Here is a 14,406-nt window from a genome sequence, read left to right on the forward strand (position 1 = left end):
AAAAGGGCTGGAAACTTTTGACAAGACACACAGCCTTTGCAAACTCCAACTGCACTGTGTCACTGAGCCCAGGATAAAATAAATCAGCGCTGCTTTTTTAAAATATGTTTTTGCACCATTTTTGAACTCTAGTTTGGGGGCTCATTTGTGGATTACAAGACTATTGTCAGAATTTCCCTCTACAAAGGAAAAAGAGGACAATAGAGCACCCAGGTGGAAAACTATTCTAGGTAATCTTTCTTTTAACAGTTTTGTTGAAGTATAATTCAAGTATAGTGATTTTATCCCAAAATAAAGCTTTCTACGGGAAGAGCTCAGCCCCGCTCCTCCACCTAGAGCTTCCATGCGTCTGTCTCCTCCTGCATAAGGTGGAGGAAGTAACAGGAGCATCCCAGCAGGTGTTCATCAATTTACAAAATTGTACCTGTATTGTAAACCCAATTATCGAGTTCAGTTATCCAAGTATTGTAATCCTCTTTCTAGTGTTCCTCACAATCCAAAAGGTTATATTTGTAACCCCATTGAAATGTCCTTGGAATCCCAGCAACTTAATTCCAATCTACCACCACCAATGCAAACCACGGGGAGAGTAAAAACACCAAGACAGGGAAAGTTCCAAGTTAGGGCAGCCAAGGGGTCCTAAGTCCAATCCTCATGAGGACATGCAGACAAAAGTCTCTATCCTAGGCCTCTCCCAGCATTTATTACCTTGTGAAAAAGAGGGATGGCTCAGGGATGAGTGTTAGTGAGGATGTCAGAGATTACTGAGTAACTTGAGCTGGCTGAATGGCATCTCTGTAATTTGCAGAGATAAAGATAATCCAATTAAGGTAGCAGAGGAATTGCTTTGGGGGGCTAATGCTTGGTTTGTGATATGCAAACTCTTGTGCCCTGGGGATTCATAGCCTCTTATCATGAGGGTCATACCCAGTTGACATTCTGGGAGCTATTTGCTCTAACATCTCCAGTGCTCAATCCTCTATTGAAGAGAACACTACGCAAGGAAACAGGACTGTCTGATGGCTATAGATTTTGCATATTAGCACCTGGGGTAGGCATATTTGCAATGCTCAGAGCCAACTGAAGAGAGAAGGAAATATCCTAGCCAGCCTTTTACATATCAGTATAAGGAAATGAGTTTCCAAATAATCAAAGTCACAGTAATTGTTTTGCATTCAAAGGGAGTCACTGGAGTTGTCTCCCACATACCTGCTCTGTGAGGTACCATATACACAGTGCTCAAGGCATATTAGAAAGAAAGAGAGAGAGAGAGAGAGAGAGAGAGAGAGAGAGAGAGAGAGAAAGGAAAAAGGGCCTCTAGCACCCCTATTTGAGGCTGTCTCCAGCATGCTACCCTGCTCTTTCTGGGAGTTTTCAAGATGAGACCTTAGGTAGGGTCCACCCTGAAATCTTCTTGCCCAGAAGAAGCATGCAGATGATAAAAACACACACCTGCCAAAAGGAAATAGATTGGTCCCACTTCGTAGCACAGCTCCTTAGCCAAACTACTGGGGAACTTGTGGGCCCAGATGACTCAGGTTTGTTAGGGCACCACAAGGCAGGAGCTGTCTAGATCCGCCACCACCTAGCACTCCAGACAACGCTCTCAGACCTGAACATGGTCTGAGGAGGCTGAGGCCCTGAAGGCACAGTCTTTCCAATTTCTGGTTGTAATCACAGCTAATTCAATTTCTGCAGATGCCAAATTTGGCTCTTTATTTAATTTAGAACTTTTGTTTAATTTATTATCATTCACCTGAACATTGCTGCTTGCCTCAAAATAAATGATTAACTGTTTCCTCCCTTTTGAGATTCCTGGCTTCCCCTGAGCCCCAATCCTTGTACTAAAGAGTAAAATTGCTTCCACGGGAACTCCAAGTTTAGGTTTCAAAAAACATGAGGCAAGATATCAAGAGTATAAAAGTGAAAAGGGGGGGCAACCCAGGGAGGGAACCAGGCAGGCAGCATCTCCCAAGATCCACACCATGTTGGAACTTAGGGCACTGGCAGCAAAGCAACCAGCTTGCCTCCCTGGTAGGCAGCCGTGAGCCTATCAGCACACGGTCTGAGAATTAAACATCCCATTCCCCCCACCTTAGCAAATGGGAGGCAGAGATCTGAGCATCTCTTGGGAGGCTGACCATACGCAATATGGCAAATAAGGAGGATTTCCTTCTACCATCTCATTGAAGGAAACGTTGCTATCAGTGTTTTGCTTTTTTCTGATTAATTGTATTGCTCTATTCAGTACTCTGTTTTGATAGGTTTTATGATGTTCTGTGATAAGATTATATACTGCGTCCAGAAGATGAGAAGTATAAAGCAAAAGAGGCCTTTATTCTGAGAATTCGGAGAGAGAAAACCAAAACACCCCCTGACCGCTGGAGTCCGGCTTTCTCTCCGGTGGACACGTGGTGTGGGGGGGCGTGTATAAGTAGCCTAAGCTTAGGGTAGTGCCCTAGGGCCATTAGAGATGCACAGGTATCTCATCGGCACTCGTTTGGTCAGAATAAAGCTAACTAAGATCGTACAGGGAAATTGGTACAGAACTTCACAGCAGGTTACCGGGATAATAGTAATAGGTTTCACAGTATATTTTGTTATCTTTATAATAGTTGTTCTTTCAATCACGTATATCAAAATGAGATGAAATATAGAACACTATAGAACTTATCAAAACAGAATAGTGAATAGAGCAGTTTGCTTTAACATAAAAGTTTACCATGAATGTTTTCTAAATTTCTTATTTTTGTGTCTCCTGTTAAAACTATATTTGACATCTGAAGTGAAGTTAAGGGAAAAAAACCTATATTTGACAAATCTGAAAAATATTAGTATACTTCATACTTCGTGCCAATTATACATTTTTACCAGACAAATAGGGCTCCTGCTCTCTTAGACCTCATTTTTAGTGAGGGGAGAGAAAGAGAGAGACAGAGAGAGAGAGAGAGAGAGAGAGAGAGAGAGAGAGAGAGAGAGGCTATATAGTAAATAATTGTTTTATTTTTAAAATTTTTTTCTTTTCTAAATCCATTTTATTCAAAGATAAAAATAAAGAAAAAGAAGAAGAAGAAAAACTACAACAAAATTTCAAAGCACGTCAATCAGGGTAAATAATTAAGTCATGACAAATTGGGCCAAAACTCTTTCATTCTGTATTTGATTTGATTTTGCTATATATACCTTGATTGACTGAACAACTATTATGAAGATAACGAGATACACTATGGTACCTATTACTGTTATCCTGGTAACCTGCTGTGAAGTTCTGTACCAATTTCACTGCATTGTCTCGATTGGCTTTGTTCTGTGTTGTTCTGTTGTATTTTAGTATCTTCAAAAGTAAAAAAAAAATAATAATAATAAAGGCTCTAAATATACCTCAAAAACAAAAACAAAAGTGAAAAGGGAATCAAGGTGCAGTGGCCCAACCTGTAATCTCAGCACTCTGGGAGGCTGAGTTGGGAGGATCAAAAATTCAATTCAACCTGCACAATTTAGTGACTTAACACGAAGACCCTGTATTCACTCCCTGGTTCCACCTCCCCCGAAAAGTGAAAGACACCTGGGACGGGAGAAGATACTTTCAAATCTCATGAGGCTGACTCCTCGTCTTGCATGTAATTTGGAAGGGAATTAAATTTTTCACTTCTACTGATAATATTCATTTACTGATGTCGTGGTAAACTTTATAATTTAATCCACAAGCATTGGTGTTACATAATTTTTAACAATCAGCTTTCCAGAAAAAAATGAATGCATATGTAAGTTTATTATAAACTGTGCTAATAAAAACAATGCATTGCTCACAATTTACAAATAATAAAATACAATATTCTCTAATTTCAGTAAAGCAAACAGTCTCAGAGTCTGCTTTCATTGACTTTTGCCAAACTCTTATGTACATAGCCATCTCTGATGGCACTTGATGAAGTAGTAGAGTATAGTTGTGATATGTTTGTAGCTGACTTCATTTTTCTTAACTAATATGATGGAAGGACAACATTGAAGATGACCCGTCAGACCTCACTTGTTCGGCAACAACACAAAAAATTTCATTGCTCAATCAGATAGATTTTTAATTACCAGAGAATGTTTCCTCAATTTTTGTGCTATTTAAAATGCAGAAGGCAGAGACACAAGGTATTCTTAATAATCACCATTATTAACATTTCCTTCATCATTTTCTTAAATCTGGGCAATCATCAAATGAAAAAGAGACAGAGACTATATAAACACTCCCATTGTGCCCAATTTCATGTCACTAATACGATGTCCCTAAGCACAAAATGAAGAAAGTGTTTAGTAGAACATCATTTTATAATATGTAATATAATATGTCCACCACAGATACAATAAACACAAATATTTCCAAAAGCACAGAGAATAGGAAAATATAGCCAAATAATTAGGACGTGGATGAGTTTTGAATATTTACTACTGTTGCTTTTAATGCAATTTATCGAACTATAAGTATATATCATTTCACTTTGGACAGTGACCAGTCACAGAATCCCTGGTTTGAGCTCTCTCCAGCTCACCTCCATGGTTTATAGAGCACAGAGATGGAATCATGCAGATTGAGGAAGGGATGATGTGGTGACTGCTGAGACTCTAGTCTGTCTCCCTTTGAGAGAAGGCCAGCATCTCGGTTTACATGTAAAGATACATTATATTTTCTTGGAGAGGAGGCTCAGTGAAAACATAAGAAAACATATGTGAATCTTGGGTAATGGTCAGTGAATAGGCATTTACTGGCCTTGGCTACTCTTTATGCAAATACTTTTCCTATTTAGGGTCTAAATCTCTAAGAGTGGAAGCCACTCATCTGAGATGCGAATCTGCAAAGACGAAAGCAAAGGCTCAAGGACAGAGAATGTTGGTGGCAGCTATAGTGATTGTCATCACCATAGTGAGGAGAGTTGAAGTGACCACAGTCCCAGCGCTGACGGAACAGAATCACACAGAACTGGACCGCTGATTCTGCAGCTCCCTGTCTTCCCTGGGTCCTGCTCAAACCTGGGTGTCCAGCCTTTCATCAATTCGAATATTTCCATCACATTTCTTTTCTGCTTGTATGTCAGGATCTATTTCTATTTCACTCCATCCTAAGTCCTGACTGGATAAAGCCTGGCATGTGCATATATGTATGCAGGGAGAGGAGGAGTGGGTGAGTTGATAGAAATGCATGTATTTGTATTTATATATTTCGTAAATTCAACTAATAAAAAGCTTTTAATAAATTACAATTCTCCCAGTAACGCAGGAAAGCATTCCCTCCTACTGTTGAGTGTAATTAATCATGTTAATCCTTGCCAAATTAAAATGCAAAACGTGACACATTATTTCAGTTTGTATTTCTCTATTATTAGTATTATTGGGGAGTTTCAACATCTCTTCATATTGGCCATTATACTTGTATTCTCTTAATTATCTCTGTATGTGCTTTATTCTTAGGTTATTTGATTTTTCTTCTTTGATTTATAGAAGCCACTTATATTAGATATTTTGGAAATATTGGCTCCCTATGGTGTCTCTGTGTTGATGAATTGTTGGATTTTCCTGTAGTTAGACTTTCAAATGTTTTTGCTTTTGTGCCTCTCAAAGCAGAATCAATGTTATTCTTCTGTTACAGGTTGCGGATTCAGACTTTATGGGCCCCAGTTTTGCCTCTGCCTCTCCTTAGCTCCACACCTATTTATTTGCTCACCTACAAAACAGACAGTGACCGCCTCTGCCATGCAAAGCACTCAGCGCCTGCCTGACATTTAGTGATCAGTCTTTTAGATATTATTCTCACTGTCCTTCAAATAATTTTACAGTTTTTAAACATGTGTACATTTGTCTGTTCAATGCCTCTACTATGAATTTTTATGTGTCTAATTGGGTGGGGGTAGTATTAGCTTCCCAGAGAAGTTAAAGTATCACAAACTGGATAACTTAAAACAGCAAACATTTATTCATTCACAGTCCTGAAAGCTGGGAATCCAGAATCAAGGGTCAGCAGAGCTGTGCACCATCTGAGACTTTGGGTAAAATCCTTCTTTACGTCTTCCTGTGTTTCTGGTGGTGGTGGCACTCCTGGGCTTGCAGCTGGGTCATGCCAATCTCTGCCTTTGTCGTCACAAGGATTCTCCCTGGGTGACTCCGTCTTATTATTATATGGACACCTGTCATACTGGATTAGGACCTAGACAATCGTGTCTGTCAACATTCTCCAAAGACAGAATCAATAATATGTCAGTAATCATAGGATAGATAGATCACTGACAGATAGGCAGATAGATAGATAGAGCCAATAAATAGATAGGTAGGTTTTAAGGAGCTGGCCAAAGCAATTGTGTGGTCTAGTAAGACTAGAAACCCAGATTAGAGGTGACATGCTGCAATCAATCTGTAGGGAAAGCCAGCAAGCTAGAAAGTCAGGCACGTTTTCTGAGGCAGAATTCCTTCTTCCAAGAAACATCAGCTTTTTCTCTAACCCTTCAGCTCTTTAGAAGAGCCCTCCACTTCACTTAACTGTCGACTGATTGTACTGGGTTTTTTTTTTATTAAAAAAATTTTAAAAGAAGGGGATTAAGATAAAAGAGGACATAGCAACGTAACAGCACAGTTCAGAACAGAACAATTTAAGCAACATAGTGTTTCACCACATGATAACTTGACATAATAGTAGCTACCATAGTGTCTCTTTCCTTGAAATATTTGAGTATAGCTTCTTATACTGTAGCATCAAACATATCAAGACAGTGTGAAACCATTCAAGAGGATGAAAGTATTACAGGGTATTTAGAATCAACTAACAGAAAACAAACAATGGTTTCTATATTATCTCCTTGTCTATAAAAATTTTTGTTTATACTATCACATATAGTAAAACCCAATAAGATACAACACGATAAAATTGATGGAAACAGAAGAACAAAAGCTTGGTGGGACTTCAAAACAAGCTGATATTAAATCAGCGCTAGCTATTATAATGTCTTGTTTTCTTCAAAATAGCTGTTCATACCATCACAGACAATAAAATCAAACAACCCAGAATAAAACCATTCCAACTAATGAATGAAAACATTATAAGACTTCAAAGCAACATAATGGGGATTCATGAGTGCCACATACTTTTATGTATTCTTATTATTTCTTACACTAGGAAAACTATTTGGTATTTATACATGTGAGTTTGATTTGTTTCGCTTATGAGTATGGTCTCAAGCTGTGCCCATTTATTTATAAATATCTCAATGTGATCATTCTTTATATCTGAGTAGTACTCCATTGCATAAAAATACCACATCTTTTTTATCCATTCCTCAGTTGATGGACACTTAGGTTGTTTCCAAGATCTGGCTATTACAAATTGTGCTGCTATAAACATAGGTGCACATATATCACTGTGGTATGAAACTTTCAGTTCTTCTGGGAATATGCCTAGAAGCGAAATAGCTGGAACAAATGGGACTTCCAATCCCCGCTTTTTGAGAAATCTCCAGACTGACCTCCACAATGGTTGCACCAGTCTACACTCCCACCAACCATGCAGGAGAGTTCCTTTTTCTCCACAACTTCTCCAGCATTTGTTGTTGGGGTTTTCTCGGGTTGTAGTGTTAATCACTGCTACAAAATACCTTTGCAGCATTATCTACACTAATGTTTGACCAACTAACTGAGCTTCGTAGACCGGCTAAGTTGATACCTAAGATTAGCCATTATGGTCACATTCACAGGTACTATATAATATCATTTTGAATATGAATAAGTATATGTTTTTAAAAATTCAACCCATAACACTGATATACATTAACTAAAAAAAAAAAAAAACAGATTCCTGGTTGTCTCAGCAATCAAAACTAAGAAGTTCACCCTTTCACTAACTATTTGAAGTGCTTATTCATGTTCACGAACTAAATACTCTCATTTCTTGGTATCTGCAGGGGGACTGTTTCCAGGCCCACTGTGGATGCCAAATTTGTGGGTGCTCAAGTTCCCCGAATAAAAAGGCAGAGCCTTTGTATGCAACATATCCCATACACACAGTGGTGTCTCTTCTAAGCATGGGGCACGTCCTGAGAAATGCATCATTAGGTGATCTTGTCATTGTGCAAACATTGCTTATTTATTGTTCCTATGATGTCACAGAGGTCACACAAACTAAGACAGCCATGGCCTCACAGAGCAATGAGATCTTATGAGACCACTGCATATATGTGGTTTGCCTTTGACAGAAATGTCATTATGTAGCACATGACTGTGCTTTAAATTATTTCTAGCCTACTTCTAACACATAGTATAATGCAAGTAATGCATGTGCTCTGTAAATAGTCACTATACTGTAGTGTTTTTTGTTTGTTTTTACTATTGTTCTGAGGATCGAACTCACGACCTTGCACTTGCCAGGCGTGCTGTGCCACTGAGCTATATCCCCAGCCCTTGTACTATAATGTCTAGGGTACAGTGACAAGAAAAATGTCTTTCTCTTTTCTGAATATCTTGATCCACCACTGGTTGAATCCTGAGATACAGAACCCACACCTATACCTATATATGCCTCCTTCTCAGATCTGTATTCTGTTTTAATAACTTGCTAATTTACTCACCCCAATACATTATGTACATTTTATTTACTATAGCTTTATAATATGTGATAGTAGACCAAGACCTTTGTAACAAAATTTTGTTAACTATTCTTCCATACTTTTTCTTCCAGATGGAAAGCAGTTTGTTTAGCTGTCTAAATAATTCCTGGATTGGAGAACTTCTAGTTAAACACGGTATAGTGACCAAGTGCTTCATTTCCTTACATCATTAAACTCGACTAATATGAAAGTAAACAGAGAGAAAACAGAAGCGCACACATCTAGGTAATGTGAACTGGAGAGAAGACAATAACATAAAACGCTTCAGAACAGCTTTGAGGATGGAAGATAGATGAAGAAGCAGAAACTAATTTGACTTAGCAAAGAAGGACACACCCTTGTTGCCTGGAGGGGTAACTGTAAGATGTGGATGTTTACCAGACAGGGTGGGCTTGGGGGACAAAATGCGAAGAAACAGATATTGTGGGGGTGCAGATAGGATCTGAAACTCCTCCTTTGTTCCAACTCTGAGGTGAGCTCGGAAGTAACTGGACAAGTACAGATTTGAAGAACCAACAAAAAGAATGTGAGGGGCCTTGGGAAGAGCAAGAATGGAAAACACTTGATGGAGAGAGAGAAGCGGGGAGCCAGAGAGAGCCGGCACTCCAGCTGGAGAGCACTTTTAAGCAGTGCTCTGTGCTACCTCTCAGGGCTCCAGGTGGACTGTGCCTCCTCTGCCCTACAAAACAGGAAAGCAGGAGCTCTGGACAGTGCCACAGAATAAGTGGGAGCAGCACCAAGGAGCATCTAGCCTGGAAAGCCAGGACAGCAGGTGCAGGAGGAGAGCAAGTCCTCTACAGGAGCCCAGTCCCTGAAAACAAGTGTGTTCTGAATTCTGCACTTGCCCTCCACAGGCAGGCTCCCCAGGGAGAGGGTATCAGGGGGAGCAGGGCAAGCTCAGCGAGGGAGGGCCTCTCACTGCCTCACTCCTTTCTTAGGCGCAACAGGAGAAGCTCTGGGCAGCTATTTTGAAGATAACAAGAGGCATGATGGCAGCCATTGTTGGTTTCCCTTTACCTTGTTTTGAAGCCCTATACTACTTTCACTGTTTTGTTTTTATTGGTTTTATTCTTTCTTGTTTGGTTTGGCTTTTTTTCTCTTTAAACTAACTTTTAAAAATTATAAATTAGTAATGAAATAGCATTAAAACCTTATGTGTGTGCAAAGTGAATAACACAACACTAATTGCTGGGTTTTCGAAATATAAAGGAAATTACAAAACACCTGAAAAGGAGTGGTGAAAACTTGGTGCCAGATTTTTAGAAATGTGGCAAAAACAGCCCTAAGAATGAAACTTACAGTTCTTGACTCATTTGCCAAAAAAAAGAACTATTAAAAACAAATAAGCAAAGATTTTAACACAAAATGTTAGAAAAACATATACACACATAAAAATAAGAAAAAAAAACAAAGATAAGCACAGACTCAGTAAAAATTACTATAGCAATTAAAAGCAGACAAGAGTAGTCACATTAAATGTTTAAGCACTGAAAAGACTGCTAAAATGTGCCAACCAAAATCTAAGAAAAAAATAGGCAAAATATAAACTTTAAAATAAAAAAGGAAAATATCTGTACATAGTCTTGAAAGAATGTTACACATAACTGTTCACTAATAAGATGAAAAATATATAGATAAATATAAAATGTAAAACTGGATCCAGAAAAGTTATGTTTGAATAAACTAATAAAAAAGAGATTTTAAATTGTAAGCTACAATGAAAAAGACACCCCTGCATTTCTAAGGGGAAAAAAATGTCCCTAGGCTAGGTTCCTTTAATGTTTTTTAAAAAAAAAGTACTCTTGTCCAGAAAACAATTACTCCAGAAAGTTGTAAAAAGTAAAAGCTATTCAATTCATTCAGCTTAATTAGTAGCAGATTAATTCTTAAACCTAGAAAGAATAGGATAAGGAAATAAAATGAGTTATTTTTGCTTGTAAACCCTAAAGTCTTAAATAAAACATAAACCAACTGCAAGTCAATAGCATATATCACGACTACGTAAGGCTTATTCCCATAATATTAAGATCAGTTGAAAGAGAAACTTATGAATATAATCCATATGCTAGACAAAGGAAGAAAAAAAATGATTTCTCAATAGATCAAGAATCATTTGATGGAAATTTGCTATATTTTATGATAAAACCCTTCACTAAAATAAGAACAGTGGTGTTATGGTTTAGATTAAATTGATCACCAGACCTCTCAAAGCTTCGGAGGCTGGGCTGTGGAGTGTAACTGGACTGCTGGGCCCCCAAGAGCCCTCGCTGTTAGGGGTGAGTCCTGGTCAGAGGTGGATCGCATGGGCTGTGACCTGGAAGGGTGTCTCCCCGCTCCCCCCACCCCATCCTTTCTTCTGCTTTCTGGCCACTGTGATGTGAGAAGCTCTGTATTTGTCACATCTGTCCACTGTCCTGTGTCTGCTTTAGGAGCCAGCTGACCACAGACTAACGCATGAGCCAAAGGAAACCTCTCTTTCCTTAATTAGTGGACATTAGGTACTGTTTTTCAGCGACAAGAAAGTGACTAAGAGAGAAGAAAGGTTAATTTCCCTAATTTACTAAAGGAGCATACGCAAGATACAGTACAAACATCATACTCAATGGAGACCAGAAATAACACATAGATGTGTATTAGTACCATATTCTAGTTAATATTATATTAAACTAAGAAAAATAATAATAAGTTTTTAGAATTAAAGGAAAGTAATAAAGCTTCTTTCATTTTCAGATGTTGTGCTTATATATGAGGAACCCTAATAGATGCAAAGGCAAGTTATTAGAGGGATTAGATGTCAGCAAGGTGGGGTAGATACAAGATCAATCCACAAAACTCAGTAGCATTTCTACAGACCTAAAAACACAAAAAGTCAGAAAATTAGACATTCATTTTAGAAAAAATCATATCTTGGAAATGAACTAATAAGAGAATGCACATGATCCTACAGACAAAAACTAAAAACCTACTGAGTTTTCATAATCTTGTTTAAAATGTATTAATTAGGACCAGCTCAGTGGCCTTAGCACCTACCTGGCAAGCCTGAGGTTGTGAGTTCAATCCCTGGTACCACCAAAAAAAAAAGGTATTAATTATTGTAACTTCCATACTAGCCTGTTTTGAAATTCTGTTTTATTCTTACTTTTATTTTTTCTCTTTAAAATAAATAAATTAAATTAAGGCAAAAAGAAAGAAAGAAAGAAAAGATATAAAGACGACAAAAAAAAGTAGAACTTTTAGCCAGGCGTGGTGGTACATGTCTGTCAAATTAGCACTTGAGTGACCAAGGCAGGAGGACTGCCTGAAGTGTGACACCAGCCTATATCATGAGTTAAAGCTACGCCTGAACTACATAGTGAGACCCCGCCCACCTCAAAAACCAAAAAAGGAAGAATAAAACTCTAATTTGTAGACCTCTAATTTTTCCAAAATTTACCTACATAACCAATGCAAGCTCAAAACAAAAATACTATTTTAGGCGATGGCCAAAATAATTGTATGATGTATTTAGAAAACTAACAGTGCCGATTTGCAAAAATCAGAAACAGTCAAAGCGCAACAGTAAAGTATTGAATTCCTAGGATTAAACAAATAGAAACTCAACTGATCTCAAGATGACTATACTATGTGGTTCAAAGACTGTAAAGATTTGAATGGAGACATAGTGGTGTACCATCGCCCCAAATATAGTAGCTCAGAATTGCAAAGTTGCCTTTTCTCCTCAAGTAAATCTATAGATTCAGTGCAATTCAAATTAAATTAAAGCAGTTCATGAGCACACATTTTTGTGCATTGTGAATATCTTTATTTCTAAGTATGTTTAGAGAATAAAGGGGAAAAGTTACTTCTCTTGTTTAATCTATCGTCTTAATCCAACCTGTGCAAATTCCTTCTTAGTTTGGGGGGAGGAGGATCAAAACCTAACAAAATCCTGCCCAATACTGAGTAGGTGGCTGAAATCTATTTCAATATGCATTGCTTCTTTAAGAAAAAGACACTTTTCATTGCCTACAAAAAGGTCCTGGAGGTCCCTCTTTGGTCCTGTAAGTATCCTGCTGGATACCATGTCAGGCACCCAGGAAGCATTCCTGTTTAGGTAGTCACCCAAAATATTAAAGATCTGACATATGTCGCCAGCTTCTTCTAAGGTTTACATTTTAAGATACCTTCTTAACCCACAGAAGCCCTTTTGCCTAAAAGAGAACTTTCAAGCACCTGAGATTGATGTCACTGACAAAGCATCTGTCTAGCATGCTCGAGGCCCTGTGATTGATCCCCAGTACCACCAACAGCAAACAAGATTATTAGATATTGCTAGTTATTAGGAAAGAGAAAAATACCTTAGACAGCAAGAGCCTTCCCAGTGTTCCTAAAATCAGCTAGCAGCGTAAAGAAAATTTCCAAAGAATATTTTCTCTTTAACCATGCAGACTAAGCCTGGTAGTGGGATTCTAGAAGATCTATAACCCATGAGAAAACAATATGAGAACTTCTAACCCTTTTGAATAATTTCACCTTATAAATTTTCTACAAAAGCTTCATCACATATGTATTAGTACAAATGTAGTTGCATGTAGTTTATGAATTAATACATAAGCAAAACTATCATATATGTTCAAAATGTTTTACTGATGGGCTACCACAGACCTCCATCTTTTTTTTATTTTAAAGAGATTAAGACAAAACAGGACATAACAAAGCAGATCAGAACAGAACAATGTAAGCAACACAGAATTTCACTAGAACACAACCCATAATTAACAGTAACTACCACAATGTCTCTTTCTTTGAAATAGTTGAGTATAACTTCATATACAATAGTATCAAACATAACAAAATAGTAGAAAAACATTCAAGAGAATGAGATTATTACAGGACATTCAGAACAAATAACAGAAAACAAATAATGGCTACTATATTATCTCATTTTCCATAGAAATTTTGTTTATACTTTCATACATAATACAATCCAATAAGGTACAACATGATAGAGCCAATGGAAACAGAAGAGCAAGAGCATGGTAGGACTTTAGAGTAAGATGATATTACATCAGTACTGGCTATTATAATGACTTGTGTCCCTCAAATTAGCTGTTCGTACCATCAGAGTTAGTAAAATCAAACAAGGACAAACCCATTACAACTAACTAATGTGATCATTATAAGGTTTCAAAGCAGTGTAATGGGGAATCATGATTACCATAAACTCCTATGTACTTTTACTATTTCTTACACTAGGAAGACTATACGATATTTATACATGTGCATTTTATTTATTTCGCTTATGAGTATGGTCTCAAGTTGTGCCCATTTATTAGTAAATATCTCAATGTGATCATTCTTTATAGCTGAGTAATACTCCATTATATAAAAATACCACAACTTTTTTATCCTTTCCTCAGTTGATGGACACTTAGGTTGTTTCCAAGATTTGGCTATTACAAATTGTGCTGTTATAAACATGGGTGCACATGTATCATTGTGGTATGATATTTTCAGTTCTTCTGGGAATATACCCAGAAATGGAATACCTGGGTCGAATGGGACTTCCAATCCCAGCTTTTTGAGAAATTTCCAGACTGACCTCCACAATGGCTACACCAGTCTATACTCCCACCAACAGTGCAGGAGAGTTCCTTTTTCACCACAGCCTCTCCAGCATTTGTTGTTGGTAGTTCTCTTGATCCTGGCCATTCTTTCAGGAGTGAGATGGAATCTCAGTGTGGTTTAATTTGCATTTCCCTAGTGACTAATGATGATGAACATTTTTTCA

Source organism: Cavia porcellus, unplaced genomic scaffold, assembly GCF_034190915.1.
Source record: "Cavia porcellus strain 051 isolate PalLab524CR breed Dunkin Hartley unplaced genomic scaffold, mCavPor4.1 scaffold_9, whole genome shotgun sequence".
Taxonomy (NCBI): domain Eukaryota; kingdom Metazoa; phylum Chordata; class Mammalia; order Rodentia; family Caviidae; genus Cavia; species Cavia porcellus.